The 26,295-nt window shown below is 48.1% G+C and overlaps 6 non-coding genes across 6 annotated transcripts; 3 read left to right on the plus strand and 3 right to left on the minus strand.

Annotated features, from left to right (window-relative positions):
* Positions 1 to 4,578: 4,578 nt before the first annotated feature.
* On the minus strand, positions 4,579 to 4,652 carry trnat-agu (transfer RNA threonine (anticodon AGU)). Its single transcript has one exon. It is a non-coding gene; the product is annotated as a tRNA-Thr (tRNA).
* A 1,174-nt stretch (positions 4,653 to 5,826) lies between these two features.
* trnag-ucc (transfer RNA glycine (anticodon UCC)) lies at positions 5,827 to 5,898 on the minus strand. Its single transcript has one exon. It is a non-coding gene; the product is annotated as a tRNA-Gly (tRNA).
* Positions 5,899 to 8,138: 2,240 nt separating this feature from the next.
* LOC138232008 (U4 spliceosomal RNA) lies at positions 8,139 to 8,280 on the plus strand. The gene has a single exon (XR_011186966.1). It is a non-coding gene; the product is annotated as a U4 spliceosomal RNA (small nuclear RNA).
* Positions 8,281 to 12,493: 4,213 nt separating this feature from the next.
* trnal-caa (transfer RNA leucine (anticodon CAA)) lies at positions 12,494 to 12,575 on the plus strand. The gene has a single exon. It is a non-coding gene; the product is annotated as a tRNA-Leu (tRNA).
* A 657-nt stretch (positions 12,576 to 13,232) lies between these two features.
* trnah-gug (transfer RNA histidin (anticodon GUG)) lies at positions 13,233 to 13,304 on the minus strand. Its single transcript has one exon. It is a non-coding gene; the product is annotated as a tRNA-His (tRNA).
* A 201-nt stretch (positions 13,305 to 13,505) lies between these two features.
* On the plus strand, positions 13,506 to 13,577 carry trnae-uuc (transfer RNA glutamic acid (anticodon UUC)). The gene has a single exon. It is a non-coding gene; the product is annotated as a tRNA-Glu (tRNA).
* The last annotated feature ends 12,718 nt before the right edge of the window (positions 13,578 to 26,295 follow it).

Here is a 26,295-nt window from a genome sequence, read left to right on the forward strand (position 1 = left end):
GACAATTATTAATTGTAGCAGTAAATCACAAAGTTGATTCTTTTGATGGCTTTAGAATCAAACCATGCGACATAACTCAAACAACGCGCACACACAGGTACTAATACACGAGGATACATTTATTAATACATAAAATATGCATGTAAACCTAACAGATCTTATCAAGAGGGTTATCAGAATACAAAAGATATATATTCAGTCAGTTACGAAGTGTTACACATATCAAGAGGACATACGTTCAGTATATCATTCATTAAGACCGTTTCGTTAATGAACTTGGTTATAACTTCTACATTAGATACTCAAACAAGTACATAACTCTTAGGAATTAAATTGATATCAACTGGTTGGGATAACAATTGAATTCTCGAGCTGTAATGCATTGAAGTTGAATACTCATCCAATCTTTGGGGATTCAGATCTTCCTGCGGGTACAAAGAAACAGTTGCAGGCTGTTGCTGTCCAATCCGCGCTCTCTGGCTCCGTGCCAGGCTGTGCTGTGCGGCTTGCGACGCTGCGCTGCTGATGCTCACTGACCGGCTAGTTAGTGTTGGCTTTAACTAGCAAAGTTTGTGCACAGGAGAAAAGATGACTGTGGGTCCGAGCAAGTCAGGAAGAGGACCGGTTCGTTTCTGATGAAGAGCTAGTTCTGAATAGTGATTCAGCTGTCCACAGTTCCGACCTGTTCACGAGGCCTGCTGCTGGTGCTAACCTCGGGTGGATCCTCTGGTTATTCTCTGGCAACCTCCGCTCTAGACTCTTAGAACAAAGGAAAGTTCTGGCACTCGGACACACTGGCCGTTCCGTGGTTGTCCGGGCTGAGTCTCAGGATGGTCAGGAGGCGCGCTGCGAGAATGTCCTGCCCTTGGGAGCCTTCTGCTCCTGGGCCGTCCTGCCCTGGAATTCTCCTTTGAATTCCCTTTAGAATTGTCCACAGAATCCTCTGAATCCTCCCTTCTGAATCTTACTGAATCTCACAGGCTCTCTGTGTTGCCTGTTTTTACCTGGAGGAACTTCAGCTCATTGATTGGCTGAAAGTTCCATGGGCATCAGAGTCCCACGTGGGTTACTCGGCCCTACAAGTCCCTGATTGATTGATCAAGGTGAGATATGAGTCACTTAGTCCTGACACTTAGTAATGCAGTCCAGATGTCCAACTGGCACTCCCTAGACAGATAGGCGCCAATGGATGACCATTGATCATGATAGAAAGGCTTAGCTAAGTGCATCCCCCTTTGGGAGCTGTCCTAGGACCTTAAATCACCCTGCATGAATAGTCTCTCTGTGGCTGCACCACAGAGATGAACAGAGAAATGGGGCCTCATTTGGAAAGGCTCAGAACACTTAATTCTGCCTTATTAATAAGCCTCGCCGCTACACACATATATTAATGTAATAAATGATTGCTTATGCTTTATAAATAAATCTAATTAAAATAAAAGCTTAAGTTTTGTATTTATCTTGTACCATAGAACATGATTTTCTTTGTATTTCAAGCCCACAAAGTGTCCAAATGTTCTATGATCATTTCTTTCATCATTAGGGACTAAATATACCAAACGTATGATGCTAAAATCCTGAAAAAAGGATAGGCTCCATTTCGTCAGTAGATTGGAGTCCAAAACTGATTTGGGTCAATATACATTACCTTTGAAGATAAGGTACAGTCTACTGTAGGGAACCATCAACTTAGAAAGCATTGGCCTTCCCTGGGGGTCAGGTAGGTGCAAAAGATAAACCTTTATCCTATCTTTATCTTAAGATAAGTGTCCAAGCAGTATTTTTCCAAGTTTCACCAAGCTCATCATGTTGCCATAGTAGACAAAGTTCTATAAAATGTTAAATAACTTTAGAAAAAAGCATCTTGGTCTTTCAGTACTGTACAAGGTGAATTAAACTGTCCCTGGTAATAAAAAGTAATTAGAAGCATCCCAGAAACATCCCAGCATCCCAGAAACATTCTAGAAACATTCTATCTCTAGAAACATTAGCTGTTTTATATCATGTAATTTAGTGTGATGTTGTCAGAATTCAAGGACATTATCACACACAGAAATTGGTTCAGTTAAATCTAAAAAACACAGCTAAACATGGGTTTAAATGTAAAATAGAAGTCTTACCTCTTACGTCAAAAGATTTAATTCAAGAAGCGATGTAATAAATGATTGCTTATGCTTTATAAACAAATCTAATTAAAATAAAAGCTTAAGTTTTGTATTTATCTTGTACCATATAACATGGTTTTCTTTGTATTTCAATCCCACAAAGTGTCCAAATGACGCACTACATGATATAAGGAAGATTATCACATGCATATCGGTATTATCTTTCTTACGAAAATGCATTCCTTTCATTACCTTTTACTTTTTAAAATGAACTCAAATTGTGTATAATGTAATAATTTAAGTAGAATAGATTCTAACAATATAATGATCCAGTGTGTTGCACTACTTCACTGCTTCACTGCTCTATGCCGTCTGGAAATAAATCCTCAGACTGCTCACTGCCCTGGGCTTGTACCAATAAATTACAGGAGCACGTCTATATATCACTGCGTTGAAGCAGAAGACACACAATCACTGCAAACACATCCTAAATACAGTGTTCCAACACCTTTGACCTCATCCAGAACGTATCATTTATTGAAAGGGATTGCTGTCAGAATGCACATCTGAATCCCAAACAGAATCTCTAGTAAAATACGATCATTTGTGAAACAGGCAAATGACTGTCTCAGGGTCCCATTCCTCATTGTCAGACATATGTATGCAATGCTTTCACCGTGCATTGAGCAATAGGGATTAAAAACACCGCAGGTAAGGTTAGATGTCATGTTCTATGATCATTTCTTTCAGCATTAGGAACTAAATATACTAAACGTATGATACTAAAATGTTATTTTCACATATATTAATGTAATAAATGATTGCTTATGCTTTATAAATAAATCTAATTAAAATAAAAGCTTAAGTTTTGTATTTATCTTGTACCATAGAACAAGATTTTCTTTGTATTTCAAGCCCACAAAGTGTCCTTTGATCTCTATTCTGTGGTAATCCACAATGACCCCGTTCTTCAGGTGATTCATCATGTCCTCCCTCGTCTGTTGAGAGGCCATCCCGATCTCTTCTGCCGTGGCATGCTTCATACACGCTCTCTTGAAGTGAGCAGGAAGCTGATCAAAAGTATTCAGGCACATCTTGCACACCAGGGGAATCCTCGCGGGTTTCCTTTGAAAATAAATAATACCATCTGTGTATAGAAACAAGCTAAGACTGATTTCTTAAATTATCCTTAAAATTCTCTCTCATAGTTTGAGCATAATGATTTTATTGCATTTATATAAGAATTGCTCATTGCTCCAAAATAAATAATGGTTTCATAAAAAAGTGAACACTTACTTGGTCTCAGTCACAGACTTTCCAATAGAAGCCATTGTGGAGTTCAGCAACTGCAGGTCCTAGAAGTGGGGAAGGAATTTTAAAAGAGAAATTGAATTACAATACAGAAGGAATGGCTGAGGGTTCACTGAAATATATAAATATACAAATTCCAAAGACTGAGTCCATATAGAAACAACTACTTTTCATTTTCAGTATAAGAAAAAAAAACATTATCTTCCAAAGCATCATAAAATTGTCCCTTCTTCCAGACTCTACTTCTCTCTTGTAGTAGTACAGCAGACCTTTCCAGGTGAGCAGATCACAGAGTCCGAAATAAGCTTCCTCCATCAAACAAAGTACCTGAACATGACTCTGTCTTCATAAAAGCGCCCCTGTAATAAAGAGATTAAATCCAAAATCAAGAGGGCAGTTGCCTACTGAAATACAAGAAGTCATCAATTTTAACCTAGCAACACATTAAAGGCTGCATCTATACAAGTGCGATTCTAGAAATGCTCACCAGATTACGTTTTAAGAAGGAACTGCACCTCAGGTTCCGCTGAGATCTTAACTCGGATGGCAGGATTCAGAGTCCGGAGTGCGGACTGATGGCGAACGGAGGGTCCACATACTGTGGATCCCTCAGTGATCTTCCGCGTATTCAAACCGCCAGCGTGTGACTCCCCTGTCCCTGTGACCTCATTGGTCTGCTCTCTCCTCTGTGCAGCCGAGCCCGACTCACGGTAAAGTGAAAAAAAAGATGCCCTCAACGTGAGATTTACTCTGGAGCGAGGATAGATGTTACCTTTTTATCATTGAACAGGATGTATGTGATGTGGCGACTAGGTTCAATTTTGTATCCTCTTTAAAAGATTAAGGACTGGGGTGAGTGTGATTTACCACCCTTTCAGCTAAGAACCCGACTTGCGCATCGTTTAAGCTGCATTGACTCGGTCGTTTAACCCTTCTCCATTAGCAGGGTTAAGGTTAAAGAAAAAAACATTGCTGACTTCTTTTTTTTTTGCCAGCCGCTAGCGCTGATTAGCAAGGCTTGTATTTCATGTTTTGCAAGTTGCATCCATTTTAAGAAAAACAAGTCGCGTTAAAGACAGGAAATGACAATTGCATTTAATTAAGTCTAGCCGTAGGCGGTTGTCTGTAAGGACCAGTTCTGTTCGAGAAGACACAACAAAGAAGGCACCGCTGGGATTCGAACCCAGGATCTTCTGTTTACTAGGCAGGCGCTTTAACCAACTAAGCCACGGCGCCCCAGGAGTGCTGTCCTTTTGCAGCCACTTGGACACACCACTCAGACACATCTGCATTCGGTGTGTGCTCCGCCTGCTTGCTGAGCAAGTTGCCACCTTTACATACAATAGCAACATCGACACCAAGAGAAAGGATGACAAATGGCTCTTATCTGGAACTTTTCATGTCCAAGGAGCTCAATATGCTTTCTGTGTACAACAGGGCCACTGAACTCCACACTGGCCACTGAACCACAGCAGTGGCTTGCTGGCTTGACATCTCCCAAGGAAAATGTTGAAATCACATGTGGAACAGGAAAATGACCCTCGAGTACGAGGGAAAAAAAAGAAAAAGATCATCTGGAGCGTGCCAACCCATGTCCGGACAGCCCAGTTTCGTCGACAAGGTGGCTGAGTGGTTAAGGTGATGGACTGCTAATTCATTGTGCTCTGCAGTCATGGGTTCAAATCTCATTCTCGTCGCTCTCCATGTCTGACACATGTGCCTGTTTGACGTCGGCCCTCCTGTTGCTTGCTCCGGTGCTAGAGCTGTACATTTTCTAGCGGTGGCTGAACATGGTATAGTAGGCCAACGTCGGTATCGAGCAGTGACAGTAACAGTACTTACTGCACCCCATAAGAAATCGTTTGTCCCTGTTCAAAAGAGATTGTGCGATGTCCTGCGGCATTCGTAAAGCAAACCTTTGACAGTTTGAAAAGAGGAATTTATTCTGCTTCCTGTGCGTGCAGTAGTTACAAAGTTGAACGTCTTTACACGATCTGCTGCAGTTTTCAGTGGGCGGGCTTTGTCAGATGGCTTGAAAAAACGCACTGTGTTTCGGCTGAACTCCACACTCATGAGCAGTGTCCTGCATGTTTTCTGTGTATAGCTGTCTTTTAACGCATACAGAATTCATTTGAAATCATTGATTTCTCCAATTAACAAGGGTCCCTTTTTGAACCTGCGAGAAGCATTCTTTCAATGTAACAGATTTACTCCGGGGAAAGCCAGCATGACATTGAGAGTAGCTCAAGCTTTCAGCACCCATATCGGACTGCGTGTATGCAGACACCACTCAGAATCCCCTGTAAGATTCTCCCTCAATTCCGTTTTTCAGTGCTTTAGCTCTTTCAAAAGGCTTCGCTTTGCTAGTCACAATCCAAGGCTCATGATAGCATTTGAAAACATTCACCACTGCGTTGGCCGGGAATCGAACCCAGGTCAACTGCTTGGAAGGCAGCTATGCTCACCACTATACCACCAACGCATGCCCACAGGAAGTCTGCAGGACACCACCAGAGAATGCTTTTTTTAAAAAATTTTTTATTAAACAGAATTTACAAATACAAATACAACAAGAGGATCAGAGTCATGTACAAGAGAAAAAAAATGCAGCAGAAAAAAGCATTTAACTACCAGAGGTAATTAAGTAATTATGTGATCAAATTGTATATTTTACACGTATCATATCTTGCTTTAATATTTCTCAATTATTTATAAACTTTAGTTTCAACATGCATGCGTTTCCTGTAAAAAATAAAACTCAGCACACAGTTTTTCTTTTAACAACATTTCGAGTACCTCTGGCATTCATGAAAAAGACATACACAAAAGCAAATAACTAACTCTAAGACTGTCTAAACTATTGAGTTTTTCAAAGAACCAGAACTATAACAGTCCTTAACACTTAACTACACCATTCCAAACTAACACTAAAGAAACACTAGTATATACTGGTATAACAAATAAAACCAAACATAATCATTAACTGAGCAGTCACTGGGAGCAAATCTCCTTCCCGTCCACAAAGGCCCTCGCTCCCACAAAGTAGGCTCTCCTCCCCTCTCTTCTGGCAGCTTCAACCTGGGGCCACAGCTGGTTCCTGGTACTCCTGTCCGCAGCAGACAGGTCCTCTGCAAACCTCAGTTTGTTCCCATTCAAATACTCATTCCCCCTCGCCGCTCGCCACAGCATGTCCCTCGCCGTCCTCTTGGTGAACTGTATTATAATCGATCTGGGGAGCACTTGCCCAGACATGTTCGCTCTCCCGAGCTTGTGAACAAAGTCAATGGCCGATATTACGTCCTCCTGGTCCGGCAGGGTCCTTTTACAGATACCCTTCACTGTTGCAACAAGGTCCTTATCACGTTCCTCTTTAACTCCAAATAATTTTAAATTCCATCATCGACGGTATCTATCTACATCGTTCACTTTCAATTCAAGTTCTTTAATATGCTTTTCTTGTTTGGTATTTACTTGTTTAAGAACTTTTACTTCACTCTTTAAGTCTTCAACCTCTTTAAACACACAGTCCATGGACTTTTTAAGACTTTCGATTGCGACTGTATTAGATCAAGTCATTTCCTTCAGCTCACCCATGCTCTGTGCCATCATGTTGAAGATGTTGGTCTGGAGCTCCTCCAGCGTCAGGTTGCCCCTTCCTCTCTTGGCTGCCGGGGTTTTCACAGGTGTGCTGGGCAGGGACTCCGGCTCTTCCTCTGGCAGCTGAGTCTCACTTGGGCTGCGAGCGCTCGCGTACGAGCGCATCTCCAGCACTCTTTCCACGTCCCCTCCAGCTGCTTCACTTTTCCCTTTAGTTGCCATCAATTTTCTTGTAGTGCTATACATATACGATTGAGGTATCTTAGAGTTCTCCTTCGAAGACCCAGCACTCTCTTTTCTTTTCCCAGTGTTACTCATATCGAAATTCTTAAACCTAAAAAAAATAGTTTTTTTTTCTTTCAATTATAACTGAAGTTTAAACAAGTAGTGTTAAGTCCTTATTTTTCTGTAGTCAAAAAAAGCAAAAATTAACATTCAGGTCATGAAAAACTCAAAAAAAATCCTCAACCACTAAACTTTACCTCCCACCTGAGCGCCATCTTGAACGCCCCTACCACCAGAGAATGCTCAAGATTTCGGAAGCTGTCTCCGGGACGTGCTGATTCCACACATCCTGAATAAATCATGATATTGTTAGTTGCTGTAGCTAGACGTTCAAATGAGTTTCATGGCCAGATGGACTGTTTCCTCCAGCGGTATAGTATTGCAGTGAGACAGCACGATGCCTGCAAGACTATGTCACGCTAAACGCCACAGATTGTGTTTGTCCGTTCGTGTCAGTCATCCTGCAGCCACGGGAAGTGGGACACAAACATGCCGCAATGCTTTCAAGACGTTAGGATTTGTTTGTGCAACATCCGAGAAGAGTACTTGTGGCTTGAATGTGAACTGTACGTGCCCACCCCCTTTCCTCTGTAGTGCATGAGTTCCTCCCGGCATGCCCTTCGTCATTGTTCTGTCATCTTGTATTTAAAGGGTTGTATTTCTGCTGCTGAAAAGAATCAACGGGTTTCTTTGTTCCCAACGGAGCCCTTGTCTGTCATGAAATTCTTCAAAACCTCAAGCTAGAAGAAGACGACAAATATGAAGCGTTACAGCAACGACATGCCATGAGACGATTGATAACGATTTCCATAGGATCCCCGCGGTTGCCTGGCAACCGTCAGCTTTGCGCAGTGGCAGTATCGTAGCCTGTGAGGTTTAGCCGAGGCGGGATTATTGCTAGTTGAAAACTTTTCCCAATACCCCGCTTCCGCCGGTTTGCAATACAATCAGCGAAAGCTATTTTTGACAGTCTCGTTAGAGACTGAGCAAGGTGTTTAAAGACAGATTTGGTCATGGTGACATCATGGTAGAAAGAAGCGAGCTTGTTCCCAGTGGGCATTGATTCGTCGAATATACGTATATTTACGGCGAAATTACGGCTATACGTATATATACGTCGCCTCGACGTATAATCAACGTCGAATTGCAACCGTAAAATTGACGACATTAACAAACGCATATATAACGTCGAAAACACATCTAACACAGTGCCTGAGGCTTTTTACTGTATGTATCGTGTGTGCCGCAACTAGGAGTATACGGCACTCTGCACAGTGTACGAAGTAAATTATTTTCGCAGCAATTAATTTACATGTGTATAATAAATATAGTAAATATAATAAATTAATTACTGCGAAAATAATTTACTTCGTACACTGTGTAGATTAGAGAATCTAAGAGCCGCTTTAGCAAGTGTACATTCAGTGTTTCCAAAACTGATCCAGGTTTACGCCGCTAGACTCTTAGACGTTTTTTCTAAAGAAGATGCTGATCTAACCTCTGCATTTCGTTTCCTGATAATGCTATTTCATGGTGCACTGGCGAAGACCCACCGGGATAAATGACTAAACATGTGCATGGTGCAGTCCAGAGAATATTGGATGAACTTTCTCCAAACATCGGGGCGAATGATTTTGTACAGCTGCGTTTGACTGCGGGTGGTTTTAACAAACCCTTGTTCTCACGCAGGAGACAACCCGGAGAATTAAATGCTGCTGATTTTTTAAGCCACATCTCAGACCTCTTACAGAGCCACACAGAAATTCTCACCGATGACAGCCTCCGATTAGTGGTGACGATAGTTAGGAATATGCAGGGGGGTGCCCGTCGAAGATTTAAATCCGTTCTGGGTAATTGCTCAGAAAAAAGCGCACCTTATCGACTTACATTACACGGGCGGTAATCTGTGTTTCACCGGGAGTGTGTACGGTTTGTTGAATGAAGGTTGTACCAATGGGGAAATGTTACAGGGCGCTAAACGAATGCACAAAGAGTTGGGTTTTTCAGAGAATCAGAAAATTAGTTTGTCAGACATTACCGCTTTTGAAAAACATTTAAAGGTGGTCATTAAAATTTTGTACCACGACCAGGGTGATTGGAAATATTTTACAACGGGGCCCACACCACCTAATTCTAAAATACTTTTTGTTCTACTGCATGAAGAGCATTTTTATGGGGTTTTAAATATTAAAGCTTTTGTGGGGGCGGCATATTTTTGCACTAACTACCATGCGGCGTATAGCCACAAGAACGCACACGCCTGTGTTAAAGCTTGTAAAACCTGTTTAGATCCCCAGTGTTGCGAAATTGATGCAGAAATTCAGAATTGCCCGGCCTGTAAGGTCTTTTGTCGTAGCTCTCAATGTTTGGCGAGACACTTTCGGAATGCAGCGACGGGTGTTAGTAAGTGTGAGCGCAGGGTCTTTTGTGAGAAATGTGAGGTTTATAACCTCTCTAGTCACAAATGTAAAGAGAAACTGTGCTCGCATTGTAACAACGTGATCGACACCCCTGACACACATTTGTGCTACATACTGCCTTTGGACAACCCCAAAATTTCAAACAAGTACATTTTTTTCGACTTTGAATGCATGCAAGAAACGGGGACACACATACCAAATTACATCCATGCCCTTCATATTAACAATAAACGAAGCTGGGAATTTTATGGTGAAACTTGTCTAAAGGATTTTGTGTGTAAATTTATCGATAGACGTTTCAAAATCCATACATTCATATCGCACAATGGCAAGGGATATGACAATTACCTAGTAATCAGACAGTTGTAAGATGAAAAGATGGACGTTGAACTAATTAATCAGGGTGGTAAGATAATGTGTATGACCGTAAAAGCTCTGAACATCAGATTTATCGATTCTTTAAACTTTCTACCTATGAAATTAAGCAAACTGTCGGCCGCCATGGGGTTCCCCGGGGGTAAGGGTCATTTTCCACACTTGATGAACACTTCAGAAAACCAAAATTATGTCAGCCCGATGCCGCCGCCAGAACTTTACGGCGTTAACTACATGCTGCAGAGGGAGAAAGCCGAGTTTTTGGTTTGGTATGAAGAATGCAAGGGAAGTGTGTTTAACTTACAGAGAGAGTTGAAACGTTACTGCCAGTTGGATGTGGCAATTCTAAGAGAAGGCTGTGTCAGGTTTTGGGACGAGGTCATGAATATGACCAGACAGACACGCGTGACTGAGTCAGGGGCCGCCTGCGTTGTGTGCATCGACCCCTTTCAGTTTGTGACCATCGCTAGTGTCTGCATGGCCATGTTCAGACTTATGTTTTTACAGGAAGAGACGATAGCGTTGCTACCCCATGACAATTACCACCACCAGCAAAAACGATTTTCTACACCCAGCATCAGTGGCTTATGTACATCGAACACACAGAGCCCGTTAAAATCCAACACGCGTTAACCACGGCCGGTGAGTTCAAGGTTGGTCAAAGCTGAAAGCTCAAAGCTGAAATAAATGTATAAAATTTGGCTTGCATCATAGCAGTTGAGCAATAAAGTCTGTCCTAATTAAAGAGTACCTAAAGTTTGAAAGTACAACATAGAATAAGAATAGAGAAATGGCAAAACGATTTTGTGCCATCTTCCCCATTCACACTATTTTTATGTGCCATTTTTTGCTTATTCACGTACTATTTTAATCAAAATAATATTAAGAAAGATCTGTGTGTATTCAGATAGTATTATTATTGTTCATACTTACTCGTCAAAAGAGGATTGCTGAGATATTTGCGGATATACTTTTACGTTTGAAAAACGTGTCCAAAATGGTGACCAACGAATACTAGCAATGCATTGTGGTATATAACCGGAAAATATGCTGGGTTCGATATTTTCTCAACGTATGCGTTTATTAATGTTGTCGATATTATGGTTGAAATTTAACATTGATAATACATCGCGGCTATGTGCCCCCTGCTATGTGCTGATGTGCAATTTTAACGCATGCAGTTAGTAAGGATCGTACTGTTGTATGGTATTATATATAATGACATTATGGAATAGGATGGGGACAGGCCTGGCATCACGGGGGGAGGGAGGAGTGTCGCCCCTTCAGTTTTGGGCAAAAAGATTTACCTAACTTAATTTGCGCCCTAAAAAAATAGTTGTACTTGGTCAATGGTCAGACAACACTAAATGACACGAACAGTCACTCAGTCTGTTTGATGGGCAGGAGGGCTATCCGTCCAGGAACTGCACATATCAGTGTCGTTATTGAGTGTCAACATTACGATCCTGTTTGCTCAGGTGGACCGATTCCTTGCAGTAGTTTATCATTATACTTAAAATCTTTATATAACTAGGACTAGTTATAGCAGTCTGTGCTTTCTGTTGGTTTTACAACATTTTTTTCTTAACGATTCAGAACGTCCATGTAGCTGCAAAAATGAACGCTTATGGTACTTTTCGCTCCAGGCAATACAAACCGTGAGAGTGACGAAAAATGTGAAACTGAACTTCATCGCAAATACCAGATTGCTAGTCGTTATCTTCTATCATGAAGCACTAATCAATGGCATAGCTGCGAGATTTCATTTGGGTAGCTGCACCGTACAGCTCCGTTTTAACCGAAATATCACCCCCCCCCCTCAGAATTTCAGACGCCCCCCTACAGATTTTTCCCCGGGCACCGCGCACTGATGGGGGACGGGGTGTCCAGGAAATGGTATCAACTTTTCTCAAGAAAATAAAAATAGAAACTCTATAGGCACTCAAACATTTTACTGTTTTTTTTTTTCAGGCAGTAAATTACGTAAATTACTGCTTCGACACGTAATGGCATTATAATCAAGTGCAGGAGCTGAGGGCTCTTGTTTTGTTTCGTTTTCCATGGCGTTCGTAAGCGCGCAAATCAAAGGCAATTCCTGCGTCTAACACGAATGTAAATGCTTTTGAAAGTGCAGTGTGGTGCAGCTTGTAAAATCCTTGTCCACATTTGTGGTTTGTTGATGTTTTTCTGTCTGCCAAAGTTGCATTTTGACATCCAGACGGGGAGACTTTATCATTTGAACGTGAAGCCAGCCTTAAACCCTCTGAGGCGTGTCTGTCTGCCGGCACGTATTTTGTGAAAGGTTTTTTTTTTAACGGAGAGCGACTTTGAAAACGTTTCCTCAGCCACCTCGCACTCCGTGTTAGATTATAGGAAGAATGCGGCGGCGGAAAGCTCGCTGTAGTCGTGGCCGAGTGGTTAAGGCGATGGATTCAAAATCCGTTGGGGACTCCCCGCGCAGATTTGAATCCTGCCGACTACGGCATCTGCCGCATGTCGCCTTGTGCCTGCGCGGCAAAGGCGAAGTGCTGCTTCTCCTTTCCTGGTACTATAAGAACGCTAAATCGCTTGGCTCTGCTGTCATGGAAATAAATTCTTCAGATAACCACACATTTTGCGTTCGCACCTCTATTTCCGGTGCCTTCATGCACTCTTGTACCAAACGCACGTTCCTTCTGTATGCGGAGCCGATCATTTGCAATTGGGCTGTGCCGACAGATCAGGACGAGCTCTGTCGGCTCAAAAGCAGCGCAGGACCTGCAAGAACAACAGAAAGATTAGCATCCAGCGGGGGCTTCTTAGTGAGCCCAAGATCTCATCAAGAATCGGCTCCAGCAACAGGACTGGGCGCATTGTTCCATTCTCCGACCACTCTCGGTGTAAACAAGTCCCTCCTGGTCTCTGCTTGAATTGCACTTTCCTGCGTTTGCTTTGGTATAACTGGCTTCCCCTGCATGGGCGAATGTGAAGAAGATCCTTAGTAAGTCATTGAAGAAACCCGAGAAGAGGTCGGAGTGGTCTCTGTCGTTCATCAACGATCCAGTCAGGCAGTACTCCTCTGTAAAGCGCCGTTCGTTCACATCAATTGGCTTTTTTTTGCCTTCATTCGTGCAAGTAGTAAAAGCAGACGCCCCTATTCTGCCGTGACCCGGATTCGAACCGGGGTTGTTGCGGCCACAACGCAAAGTACTGACCACTATACGATCACGGCGAGTTACCGATACACACGTGGCAGGGCGGAAAAGGCTGTGCTCTCTTCGTGTGACATAATTCGGGAAAGTCCTGACGTTGCATTTCAACTGAGCCCCAGTATACATCGACCCTTCGACACTCTGAGTGACAACTCTCTTGCGTGTTTTCTCATATTTATGTAGTTTGCTTGCATGATGCCCGGAACAGCAGGGTTGTGCACTCCCATATGGTCTAGCGGTTAGGATTCCTGGTTTTCACCCAGGCGGCCCGGGTTCGACTCCTGGTATGGGAACGTGTCAATTTTGCCTCCTGCTTTCCAAAAGATCAGCACTGTGTACGAAGGAGCCGCATTAAAACTACTCAACGTGCAAAACGTGCGAGAGAGGGGGCGCTTGTTTCCAGCCGAAACTTCTCGCGTGTGAGACGAGCTGACCATCGCTGCAGGAGGTGGGAGGGTCACTCTGGTAGACAGGGCTGACCTTCGGCAATAGGATTTATACTCTCCAAGATGATATTTGCACTTTCTGGAGAGGCGATTTTCTCCACTTCAGTAGCCCGATTTCGTCGATTGCGTGGAGAGGGCTGTAGAATGTGGCGCCGTCTTTCCTGCTCCGTCCATGACAGGCGTGCTGGTCTCTGGAGAGAGAGCACGGTCCATCAGCGCACCCCAATAAAGGCACTGGAAGCAGCTGAATCGCATTGGCGAAGCTCAGCGCTGGGCCGCTGGGCACATCTGACCACAGTTTCCGTAGTGTAGTGGTTATCATGTTTGCCTCACACGCGAAAGGTCCCCGGATCGAAACCGGGCGGAAACAGACCAGACTTCTTCTGTCGCCACGCACAAAAGGGGATTGGGGATTCGCCTAGCGCTGTGATCGAACAGACCCACTCACCTCTTAGTGTGGCGGGATCTGCACAGTGCATGTCGCAGCGCATCCTGCTTTCACTTCAATGCGCGTCCTGATGTACCCCGGTCTCCCGCGTGACAGGTGGGGACAGGTGACAGGTCCTATACTAACGAGGAAGACATCGCTCTCTCCGACCCCCGGCATCGTGTCCCGACCCACCGTGCTGGAAGCCGACTCGTGCTGTGATTCCTTTACGGAGCAGAAATGACAACCGAGGAGCCGAGAGATCATTTCAGCATTTCGCGTCTGAACGGAAAACACAAACGACCAACTCGGAATGATTTGCCTTTGACGCTTATCAAAGCGTTCTTTGTGCATCGAACAGACCCACTCACCTCTTAGTGTGGCGGGATCTGCACAGTGCATGTCGCAGCGCTCCCTGCTTTCACTTCAATGTGCTTCCTGATGTCGAGTCGTGTGCCGTGCGGAGGCTCTGAAAGCGAGAGCAATGAAAAGGTGCACGACGCTGTGTTAGAAAACAGAGAAGTGAAAGGCAGTCCTTTCTCTAAGGAGGTAAAAGAAAAGCTACTCCCCGTCGGGGAATCGAACCCCGGTCTCCCGTATGACAGGCAGGGATACTTGCCACTATACTAACGAGGAAGACATCGCACGCTCCGAGCCCCGGCATCGTGTCCCGACCCAGCGTGCTGGAAGGCGACGCGTGCTGTGATTCCTTTACGGAGCAGAAATGACAACCGAGGAGCCGAGAGATCATTTCAGCATTTCGCGTCTGAACGGAAAACACAAACGACCAACTCGGAATGACTTGCCTTTGACGCTTATATACCTCTTAGTGTGGCGGGATCTGCACAGTGCATGTCGCAGCGCTCCCTGCTTTCACTTCAATGTGCTTCCTGATGTCGAGTCGTGTGCCGTGCGGAGGCTCTGAAAGCGAGAGCAATGAAAAGGTGCACGACGCTGTGAAATAAACATTAATAAACGCATATATAACGTCGAAAACACATCTAACACTAGGAGTATACGGCACTCTGCACAGTGTACGAAGTAAATTATTTTCGCAGTAATTAATTATATTGTAGCGTTTGCAGGTTCTTGTTCAGAACTAAAGAACAGTGGAGACGCGATTAACCAAGCACTGACTTTATTTAACAACCACACCAAAACCGAACACAGGATCTACACACACATGAGGAGACTGACGAAAACGTACACACATTTAGGGTGGTAATTACCTAACAACACACTCTACTTTTACAGGACTACACAGGGCACTAGAATTACTAGGACATTATTTACACAGGTAGGGTCAGCCGCTGGTCATCGTGCTGACCCTCAGACTCTTCCCGGCTACCACTCCCAGCATGCCCAGCAGTACTACGAGCGCCTAGGGGCGCTTCCTCCTCACCACCAGGCGAGGGCGTTACACTGCCCCCACCTGAAGCGTCTGGCGTCTCGCCGACGTCGAACACCCCCCTCAGGCTGTACTCGTATTCGGCAAACTGCTGCGGAACCCTGCGCGAGCGGCCGCTGCGCCGCGGTGACGGCTGGCGATCCACGGACGCCCCACTATCGGCCGGCTCCAGCCCCGGCTGGTCCTCTGGAGCCTCCCCACACGGCTCCTCCTCCCGGGCCCGGTAGGGGGCCAGGCGGTCTCGGTGCAGGACCACCACTCTCCCCTGTGTTCGCAACCGGACACGGTAGCAGACCTCGCCCACCACCCCGAGTACCTCAGCGGGCCCCTCCCACGACGGCGCCAGCTTAGGGCTGAGGCCTTTGCAGCGGCGCGGGTTGTACACCCAAACCGAGTCCCTGGGCTGGAAGGCAGGCCCCCTGCAGCGCAGGTCGTAGTACAGCTTCTGCCGGACCCCCGCCTGTGTCAGGTGGGTCCGTGCAAAGCTGTGCACCCGCTGCATCCGCTGCCGCAGGTCCCACTCGTAGTCCGGTCCAGCCGGCGGTGCCGACCCGTCTCCGGGCGGCGGGCCGAAGACCAGGTCCACCGGTGTTCGCATTTCCCGGCCCAGCATGAGCGAGGCCGGGGTGCACCCGGTGGATTCCTGGACCGCGGTCCGATACGCCCAGAGCGCAAGGGGGAGGTGGCGGTCCCAGTCCCGTTGGTGCCGGGACACCAGGGTGGCCAGCTGGGTGGCGAGCGTCCGATTAAACCGCTCTACCAACCCGTCGCTCTGGGGATGCAGCGGGGTGGTCCGCGTCTTAGTAATCCCCAGGCGCTGGCACACTCTGGAGAAGACCTGGGACTCGGAAGTTACGCCCCTGGTCACTGTGTAACTCCTCCGGCACCCCCAGCCTGGCAAACATCCCCTCCAGCAGTGCATCGGCCACCGTGGGGGCACTCTGGTCCGGGAGGGCGTAGGCCTCCGGCCACTTCGTAAAGTAATCCATGGCCACCAAGACGTAGCGGTTCCCGGCCTCGGTGCGCGGAAACGGGCCCAAAACGTCCACTCCCACCCGCTCCATAGGAGCCCCCACCTGGTGTTGTTGGAGGGGGGCCCGAGAGCGCTCGGGGGGACCCTTCTGCGCCACGCACACCGCACACGTTCGGCAGTACCGCTCCACGTCCCGGTGGCAAAGACCCCAATAAAAATGGCCTCGGAGACGCTGCAGGGTTTTTTTACCGCCGAAGTGCCCCACACCCGGCTGGCCGTGCACCGCTCGGAGCACCGCCCCGCGGAGCGACCGAGGCACCACCAGCTGCCACCGTACCTCGCCACTGGAGGGTACCCGCCACCCCCGGCGCAGCACCCCGTCCTTTACCTCCAAGGCCTCCCACAGGGCGCAGAGGGCCTTGACGGACTTCGGGTGCGGGGCGAGCTCCTCTCGCGTAGGCCGCACTCCTGCTGCCCTCTAGCGGAGCACCGGCCCCACGTCAGGATCAGCTGCCTGACGCTGCGCCAGGTCTGGCAGGCCCACCCCCAGCGGCCCCTCCCGGGCCGTGGCCGTGGCGCTCACCCCCGCCACGGCGCGGACAGCCTCCTCACGCTGCTCCCGCCGGGCGCAGTGATGGCAGTCCGCGGCCTCGCAGGGGCGCCGCGAGAGAGCGTCGGCATTGAGATGGCGAGACCCCGCACGGTGCACGACAGTGAAGTCGTACTCCTGCAGTATCTCTATCCATCGCGCCATCTGTCCCTCTGGCTCCTTAAAGTGGAGCAGCCAGGTGAGGGACGCATGGTCGGTCCTCAACCGGAACCGGGTCCCGAACAGGTACGGCCTGAAGTGGTGGACCGCCGCCATCACCGCCAGCAGCTCGCGACGGGTCACGCAGTAGTTCCGCTCAGGCCTAGTCAGAGCCCGACTATAGTAAGCCACTACGCGCTCCCCATCTGGCCCTTCCTGCGCCAACACCGCCCCCACCCCCGAGTCACTCGCGTCGGTGTCGAGAATATACGGCAACCGCGGGTTGGGGTAGGCCAGCACGGGGGCCCCCACCAGAGCTTCACGCAACCGGCCAAAGGCAGTCTCACAGCCCGAGTCCCAGTCAAAACGGCGGCCCTTGTCGGTGAGGCGGTGCAGCGGGGCAGCGATGCTGGCAAAGTCCCGGACGAACCTCCGATAGTACGAGGCCAACCCCAGAAAGCTGCGGAGCTCCGCGACGGTGCGTGGAGTCGGCCAGCCCCTCACTGCGGCGACCTTACCTGGGTCCGTAGCCACCCCTCGCGATCCAACAACATGTCCCAGGAAGGTCACCTCCCGCCGCAGGAGCTCGCACTTGCGGGGGTTGAGCCTCAGGCCAGCACGGCGGATGCAGGCCAGCACCGCCTGGAGGTTCGTCAAGGCCTGGTCGAAACTCCGTGCATGAACCAGCAGATCGTCCAGATACAACACACACTGGTTCCGCGGGACCGATGCCAGCACCCTCTCCATCAGCCTCTCGAACGTCGCCGGGGCATTGCACAGGCCAAAAGGCATGACAGTAAACTGCCAGAGGCCCTGGCCGATGGAAAAGGCCGTCTTCGGGCGAGCATCGGGAGCAAGCGGTACCTGCCAGTAGCCGCAGCGGAGGTCCAAGGAGCTGAACTAGGTCGACCCGGTGATGTAGTCCAGGGCGTCATCTATCCTCGGCAGGGGGTAGGAATCTTTCCGGGTGACCTTGTTCAGCTTGCGGTAGTTGACGCAGAACCTCCACGAGCCGTCTTTTTTTTTAACCAGTACGGCTGGCGCCGACCACGGGCTCGCGGAGGGCTCAATCACCCCCGCTGCGGCCATCTCCCGGATCTTTTCCTCGGCGGCGGTCCGCTTGGCGTGAATCATGCGTCCTGGTGGGATGCGGATGGGCTGAGCGTCGCCGGTGTTGATCTCGTGTTGGACCAGGGCAGTGCGGGTGCAGTCCTCATCTCTCGCCGCAAAGAGGTCTTCGTTCTGGGCGAGTAGCTCCTGGAGCCGCTGCCGCTGGTCCTGATCGAGGCCCTCGCAGCTCCGCTGGTAGAGATCCTCAACGGCGCGCCTCGCTTCCACGCAACGCTCGGCCCCCGCCGCCGCTACCTTGTCTGGCCCCCCGGCCGACTCAGGAGCAGGATCCGGCACGCTCGCTCCCCGGCTCGCAGGCCTGGTCTGCCCCGGCGACTGACGCCGCCGCCGCCGCTGCCGCTGCCTCTTGTTCCCCCGGCTCCGGCAAGCCCGCGTCCCTCGGCCTTCGCCGGACCTGCCCTCCACCAGGTGCAGTCGCTCCCCCTGCCACACCAACTCCTGCCGGTCCAAGTCCAACCTGGCCCCCACTCGCTGCAGTAGGTCCAGCCCCAGAATGCAGTCCTCCTGGATGGGTGCAAGGTAGCAGGGGTGGCGCACCGTCGCTGCGCCCAGACGGAAGGCAAGCACCCGTTTCCCCCGGACTGCAGCGAGCTGTCCCGTCACGGTCCTCACGGTCCTGGAGGCCTCCCATCCTGGGGGGTTGGTGCCCTCGGTGTCGGGGAGGACGCCCGGCCGAAGTAGGGTTACTGATGAACCGGTGTCGAGTAGGGCCAGGCAGGGTTGGTCCTCAATCCGGCAGTGGAGGTACAGGCCCCGGCTACAGCCGACTCGCCCCACGGTGGCGTGAGGGGCGCCGGTTTTTACAGCGCTCTCCGGAGCGGGGGTTGAGGTGTTCAAGGGTGGCCTTCCCCGCGCTGAGCCGCCCCGTTCCCGTTTCCCGACGCCGATCGGGGAGAGCGAGGTTCGGGTGCCCGGCAGAACCGGGCTTGGTGTCCTCTCTTCCCGCAGCGGTTGCAAATCAGCGTGCGGGGCTGTTCCGTGGCGGTCGCTGCACGGGCTGGCTCCTCTTCCCCCTCGCTGGATTCCTCCGTCGCCGCCTCGGTCAGCCGGCAGGGCGCACTGCGTCTGCTGGCGCTGCCAGTCACCCCGAACACTACCTCAGCCCGTGTAGCAAGGGCCAAGGCCTGCTCCAGCGATGTTGGCGTGGCCAGCTGCACGTGGCGCCGCAGCTCCTCGGGCGAGATGGCCTTGAGAAAGGCCTGGAGAGCCATCTCCCGCTGCGCCTCCCGGGGGAAAGTTGGGTATCCTCGGCGGGCGAGGAACATGACATCCGCGGCGACCGGGCCCAGTCGCTCTCCTGGTCGGCGCCGCCGCAGGGCCAGCCTCTCCCGCATCAAGTCCGGCACCTCCTCTACACCGAAGCGCAGCTGGAGGGCTGCTGCCAGCGCCGTGTAGTCGCCTCTGTCCTCCTCCGGGACGTCCAGGAGCACCTGGCAGGCCGCTCCTTCCAGCGCCGCCGCCAGGTGGCCGGCCATCTCCGCCCGGCTCCAGCCATTCGTCCGGGCCGCGAGCTGGAACTGCGCCTCATAGGTCTCCCAAGGCGCTTCACCATCGTAGCGACCTGGTCGCACCCGCGCCGATGGGTGTGGGAATCGCTGATCGGCTCCGGCAGGGAGGGCATCCTCTCTCCGGGGCGGCCGCCCCAATTCTACTGGCGGGACCACTACTGGGTAGCCCTGGTAAGGGCTGTGGCCACCTGTCGCACCCAGGAGTTGCTCAGGCTCCCTATGTGCGACGCCGATGGGTTCTGCGTCTTTCAGCGTCAGCCGGCGCTTTACGGAATCGGGTAGTGTCTGCCACGAGTTGTTCATTCTGCCCACTTCTGACACCAATGTAGCGCTTGCAGGTTCTTGTTCAGAACTAAAGAACAGTGGAGACGCGATTAACCAAGCACTGACTTTATTTAACAACCACACCAAAACCGAACACAGGATCTACACACACACATGAGGAGACTGACGAAAACGTACGCACATTTAGGGTGGTAATTACCTAACAACACACTCTACTTTTACAGGACTACACAGGGCACTAGAATTACTAGGACATTATTTACACAGGTAGGGTCAGCCGCTGGTCATCGTGCTGACCCTCAGACTCTTCCCGGCTACCACTCCCAGCATGCCCAGCGGTACTACGAGCGCCTAGGGGCGCTTCCTCCTCACCACCAGGCGAGGGCGTTACAATATTTACTATATTTATTATACACGTGTAAATTAATTACTGCGAAAATAATTTACTTCGTACACTGTGCAGAGTGCCGTATACTCCTAGTGTTAGATGTGTTTTCGACGTTATATATGCATTTATTAATGTCGTCGATTTTACGGTTGCAATTCGACGTTGATTATACGTCGAGGCGACGTATATATACGTATAGCCGTATTTTCGCCGTGAATATACGTATATTCGACGAATCAATGCCCACAGCTTGGCATACAAGGGTTTTGCGGAGGGGTCTTGCCACCTGCCTGAAAAAAAAACAGTAAAATTTTTGAGTGCCTATAGAGTTTCTATTTTTATTTTCTTGAGAAAAGTTGATACCATTTCCTGGAAACCCCGTCCCCCATCAGTGCGCGGGGCCCGGGGAAAAATCTGTAGGGGGGCTTCTGAAATTCTGAGGGGGGGTGATATTTCGGTTGAAACGGAGCTGTACGGTGCAGCTACCCAAATGAAATCTCGCAGCTATGCCATTGATTAGTGCTTCATGATAGAAGATATCGACTAGCAATCTGGTATTTGCGATGAAGTTCAGTTTCACATTTTTCGTCACTCTCACTGGAGAGTATTGCCTGGAGCGAAAAGTACCATAAGCGTTCATTTTTGCAGCTACATGGACGTTCTGAATCGTTAAGAAAAAATGTTGTAAAACCAACAGAAAGCACAGACTGCTATAACTAGTCCTAGTTATATAACGATTTTAAGTATAATGATAAACTACTGCAAGGAATCGGTCCACCTGAGCAAACAGGATCGTAATGTTGACACTCAATAACGACACTGATATGTGCAGTTCCTGGACGGATAGCCCTCCTGCCCATCAAACAGACTGAGTGACTGTTCGTGTCATTTAGTGTTGTCTGACCATTGACAAAGTACAACTATTTTTTTAGGGCGCAAATTAAGTTATTTAATAACGTGGATTAAATAACTGGATGGCGTGGATTTTTGTCTTAAAGGAAACAGAAGTAGGAGATATATATATGTATGTATGTTTTTGGTGTTTTCCTTGTTTGTGAAATACATATACACACGCACGACACTAACATAAACACACCTCATAATAAAAGAGCAAAGCATTAAGTAGCAGGATTTAAAGGACGTTGAGACCCGAGAATCGCCCTGATTGAGCTCAGTGTGTAAGTCCACCCTGGAGCAAAAGCAGCGATGCTGGCATTCTGGGCATGGTGAATTACTGATCAAGAAAGGGGGTTTTCGAGGTCTCGTTCCTTACCTGTGAACAGTGTGGTGTAAGTCCTCTCTAAAGTCTCTGAGAGGCATTTAGATCTGGAGGTAACAGACGCCCTTGGCTGAATGAGTGCAGGAATGCACAGGTTTTTCAAGTGAAAGCATCCCCTTACTGTATGAGCTGTTACCTCACACACGACAAAAGTAAAAGAGACCGAACATGTGTACTAACTGATGGTTTGAGAAAGTGGTGGAAGGGTCCGTTTATATATCGGAAAAGTGTAAGTTGAAGGAAAAGAAGGAGAAAAATATGGGAAAAGCTGAGTTTGTCAGAGGGAGTCTGGGGCGAAGACACCTGTAAAATAAGCATATGCGTATTGATTGGCAAAAGCACAAGCATGTAGCTCCCACCCTGGTGCACGGCCGGCACCAGTGGTGGCAGATACATGAGAAAAAAAAGAAATTGGGATGTGACTTCTTAAGTGTGTTTACGGGGAAAACAAAAACCCAGAAGAAAAGATACTTTACTCGCTACGAAAGAGTATAAACAAAAGCGAAAAGAGGCAGTGCAGGAGAATCAGAAACTAAAAGAAGAATTAGTTCCTGGTCGCACTGCACTAGTTAATGTGTTATATCCTGCACTCCCATAGGGGAACAGACAGGCAGGAAATGAAAATAATTGGGATCAATTCCCACAGTGACCATATGGAGACGGGGGGTCTGGGTGGGATGACACCTGGTACGAGTGTGATAGAGACAGAACAGGAACTCCCTTCTTAAACAGAGGGTGCCTGCAGACCTGTACTCTCACCCTAAGTGGGAGAGGGCCTGATGTAGCGGGGGCTGGCGCTGTTGATGACAGCGTCACTCTAAGTGTCTCGCACCCCATCGAGGGGGTCCGTACTCGCACCTACCTTCCCTGATTCCCCCATACGATCAAATCCAAAACCGGAAGATATTGACTGGTGGGCTAAAGTACCGCACCCAAAATTAGGAATGCAGCGAACCTGGAGTGCACTTCAGGAATTAAAAGGATTCATGTAGAAGTAAAACAAGAATACAGCACATTGTAGTACGAAGAGAAAAATATATTCTCGATGTGTATGTGTGTTTTATGAATTTGTGTGCCGGCATGTATGTGTGTAACTGTGAGTTTTTGTATACTAAATGACGGTGTGAGTGTGTTTAGCCAGCGGGACTGGCTAGAGACGTAACTAAAGAGACTTGATGAAAATCAACTTAAGGAGATTGGAAAATATAAGAGCGTCTGAAACGTATAAGTACAGTACAGGTGGACGTAAAAGTAGTTAGATAAACAGTGTTTGTATTTTTATACAATTAGTTGCAATAGTGAAAACAATTTGGGTTTATTCGAATGTCTCAGACATGCTGAAACGCTGTAGGTTTAGAATCGAGACTGGGGAGAATAACATCTTGTGAGAAGATCTGTTTACCTAACGATTAGATCCTGTAAATCCCTTGTAGCCTACCTAAGTCTGTCCCAGTCCAGTGGATTAAAATGTACTGTTAATGGAGTGTTGGTTTCTCTGTTAGGGGATACTGGAGCACTACTGTCATGCTTGTTTCACTCCTCTGTTCAACAGTGTGCTATAGAGTAATGTATATGGGGAGATGGCAGGAGGCCACAGGAGTATTGGGGCACCAAGTTTTACTTGCTGAGTACCAGATTTTAATGGGTGGTTTTATCCCAGATCTATTGGGTTGGAATATTATGCATTACAAAGAATGACTATCCAGAACAGGGTATCACGTGGCTTCAACTGACTGTGATCACTCAGTATGTTGATGGTATTCTGAGTGCTTCCCCTGACGAGGAAACCCACAAGTCTGAGTTGCTTCAGCTTTAGAGTGTCTAATATTAAGCAGTTATGATAAGGCCCTTTTGTGTCGAGCATTGTGTGATTTTAACAGGGCCAGGGTGCAATATTTTTACGGGGTGAGCACAACTTTTAACAGATCTGCTTAAGGGGGGAGTGCAGTACAAGGACAAGATTGCCTTGGTACCAGCAGCAAAAGCCGCCTGTAATAATTTGAAACAAGCTCTCTTACAGGTGCTGAGACTGGGGTTTCCTCAGATGGATCAACCATTCTTTGTATGTAAGTGTGGACAAAGGGTTCTGGGCAGCTGTGCTGACGCAGGAGCATGGAGGTAGGCACTATTATACCATTCGATACTGTAGCCAAAGGGTGGGGGACGGTGAAAATTGAAGAAAATGTAATACTGTTTACTGATGGGTCCTCTCTGATGCATGAGGGAGAACAGAGAACAGGCTGAGCCGTTACAACAGAATTCGAGGTGCTAACAATCGGAAAATGCCCCTCCACTGCCTCAGCACAGCAAGCCAGTTAAGAGCACTGATGGAAGATTGTAAAAAGAAAGATGTTAAAAGGTTACTGTATATGTATATAATGTATGTATTTGTTGCATGTAGGCCACAATTCTGGATGGCTATGGAGAAATAAGATTCTCTCACAACGGCAGGGACTCCAGTTAAGAATACTGGGCTTGTCTCTGAACTGATTTGTAGTTTTACAGCTGCCGACAGAAGCAGCTTGAGTAAGGTGTCAATAACACAATAAATAAAGAATTCCAGTAACTCAAGGTAACAACCATGCAGATGCAGATGCCAGACGAGCGGCACTGGGAGGGCGGGAGTCTGAGACCCCTGTGAAACCTCTACTGGGGAAAAGGGAGAATTCAGGTTGAGGCCTTTAATAGATGTTTAATAGTGGTTAGAACAAATGTGTAAAGAATGTGGGGTTGTATGATGATGTGATGTGGGCTGGCACATACCCAAGTGTATGATAAAGATGATCCCGTGGTACGGACTGCCCTGCCCCTTGGATACTGATCTAGGGGCAGACTACACTGGGAAGGTGTGCCAGGCTGTAATTGCCTCACTAGGGGTAAGTTGGAAGTCACATTGCCCCCATCACCCACAGTCTGAAAGACCAACTAAGGAAATATCAACTGAAGGGACACCGTGGGTAGATGCTCTACCTGCAGTCCTGTGCGGTTTGCGGGCTGGAGCAAATGGAACTGTGAGACTGAGCCCATTTGAGATCATCACGGGCAGCCAAAGAAACTCCCTGGAGGCCAAGTTTGGCTAACGCACTGATGAATTAACTAACTCTCTATTAAAGTATTGTAGGTTTGTTAACTGAAGCGGTGCACAGGGCTTGTGAACAGGTGCCGGACGCTTGGGGACCTCCAGCAGAGGGGAGACACGACCGGATACCTGGCGAGTGGGTGTAGGTGAAGAAGAGATACCCTGCCAGACGTTGCAATCCTGCTGGGAGGGACCATATCAAGTGCCACTAACTACTGATTGTGCCATCTGAGTGACAGGATGAGATCGCTGGATCCGCGCATCGCACTTTCACCGACCCACGGCACCAGAGACTGAGTGAACAGAAAGAAGGATGTTGTTACCGTTTCTGTGTCTGATGCTTCCTAAGACCAACAGTGTGCTTGTTAGGCCTGAGGAGCATTACTGGGGATATGGTATCAATACATTCCAGATGTTGGCATATCTATTCAGCCAAAAAATTATAATCGGAGTTGGGTCAATATTGCTGTTCCAAGATCCTGACGATAGATCTCCACATGGCTGAGGTCTGCGTTTGGGTCCTGGGGTAGGACTTTATGTATTTGTAGGATTAGGATTGTTTTATGTGTAAAATTGTAACTATCACTTGTACAAAAACATCAATAACACCTTGTTGTAACCGTGGAACGCACAATGTCATGGTAATGCATGCCTGTACATCTAAAAAGGAAAGATCTGCCCTGACATTGTATTTGTAAAAATAGACAGTCCTGATGTATGCCATATTTTATAAGGGGGGAATGAAGTAAGAGACAAGATGTTAAAAGGGTTAATAACTTAAGTCAGTTCTGCCTGAAAATTAGACTTCTAAGCAACAGGGGTTTATGGCAGGAAAGGGGGTTAACTGATAAGGATTCCGGATGCGAGCAAGGAACCCCCTGGGGGCATAATCTTAAACTGACCATTTAGCAAGGGCCTCTTAACTGGCCAAATACCATAACCCCCCCCCCCCCCCTTACAATAACATCGAATGACGTCTGAAGCAGCAAGCAAGGACTATATAACCTAAAAGTTTGTACCGGCACATCGAACAATACTTCGGTTTTGTTGTTTCTTGCGGGAAACAAGACTTTGGCTTTATTGTTCCTTGCATGCAATAAACTCATCTGTTTTACTTCATCTCAGGATCAAGAACCTTATTCCTTCTGTTACAACAGGGCTTTCTCACGCAGTTTCATGGTTCTTGTAACCCAAATCCTACACTGGCCTGAAGTGCCCCCCCATTTCACAGCATTTGTCAGCTGATTTAAAATGTACCTAAAGGAGAAGCATTATTGAAGACCATCAATTACCAAGAGCTTTTGTCAAAGGTTTTGGTGGTCATTTTTAATTTTTAATG

This window comes from Lepisosteus oculatus, unplaced genomic scaffold (assembly GCF_040954835.1).
Source record: "Lepisosteus oculatus isolate fLepOcu1 unplaced genomic scaffold, fLepOcu1.hap2 HAP2_SCAFFOLD_62, whole genome shotgun sequence".
NCBI lineage: Eukaryota > Metazoa > Chordata > Actinopteri > Semionotiformes > Lepisosteidae > Lepisosteus > Lepisosteus oculatus.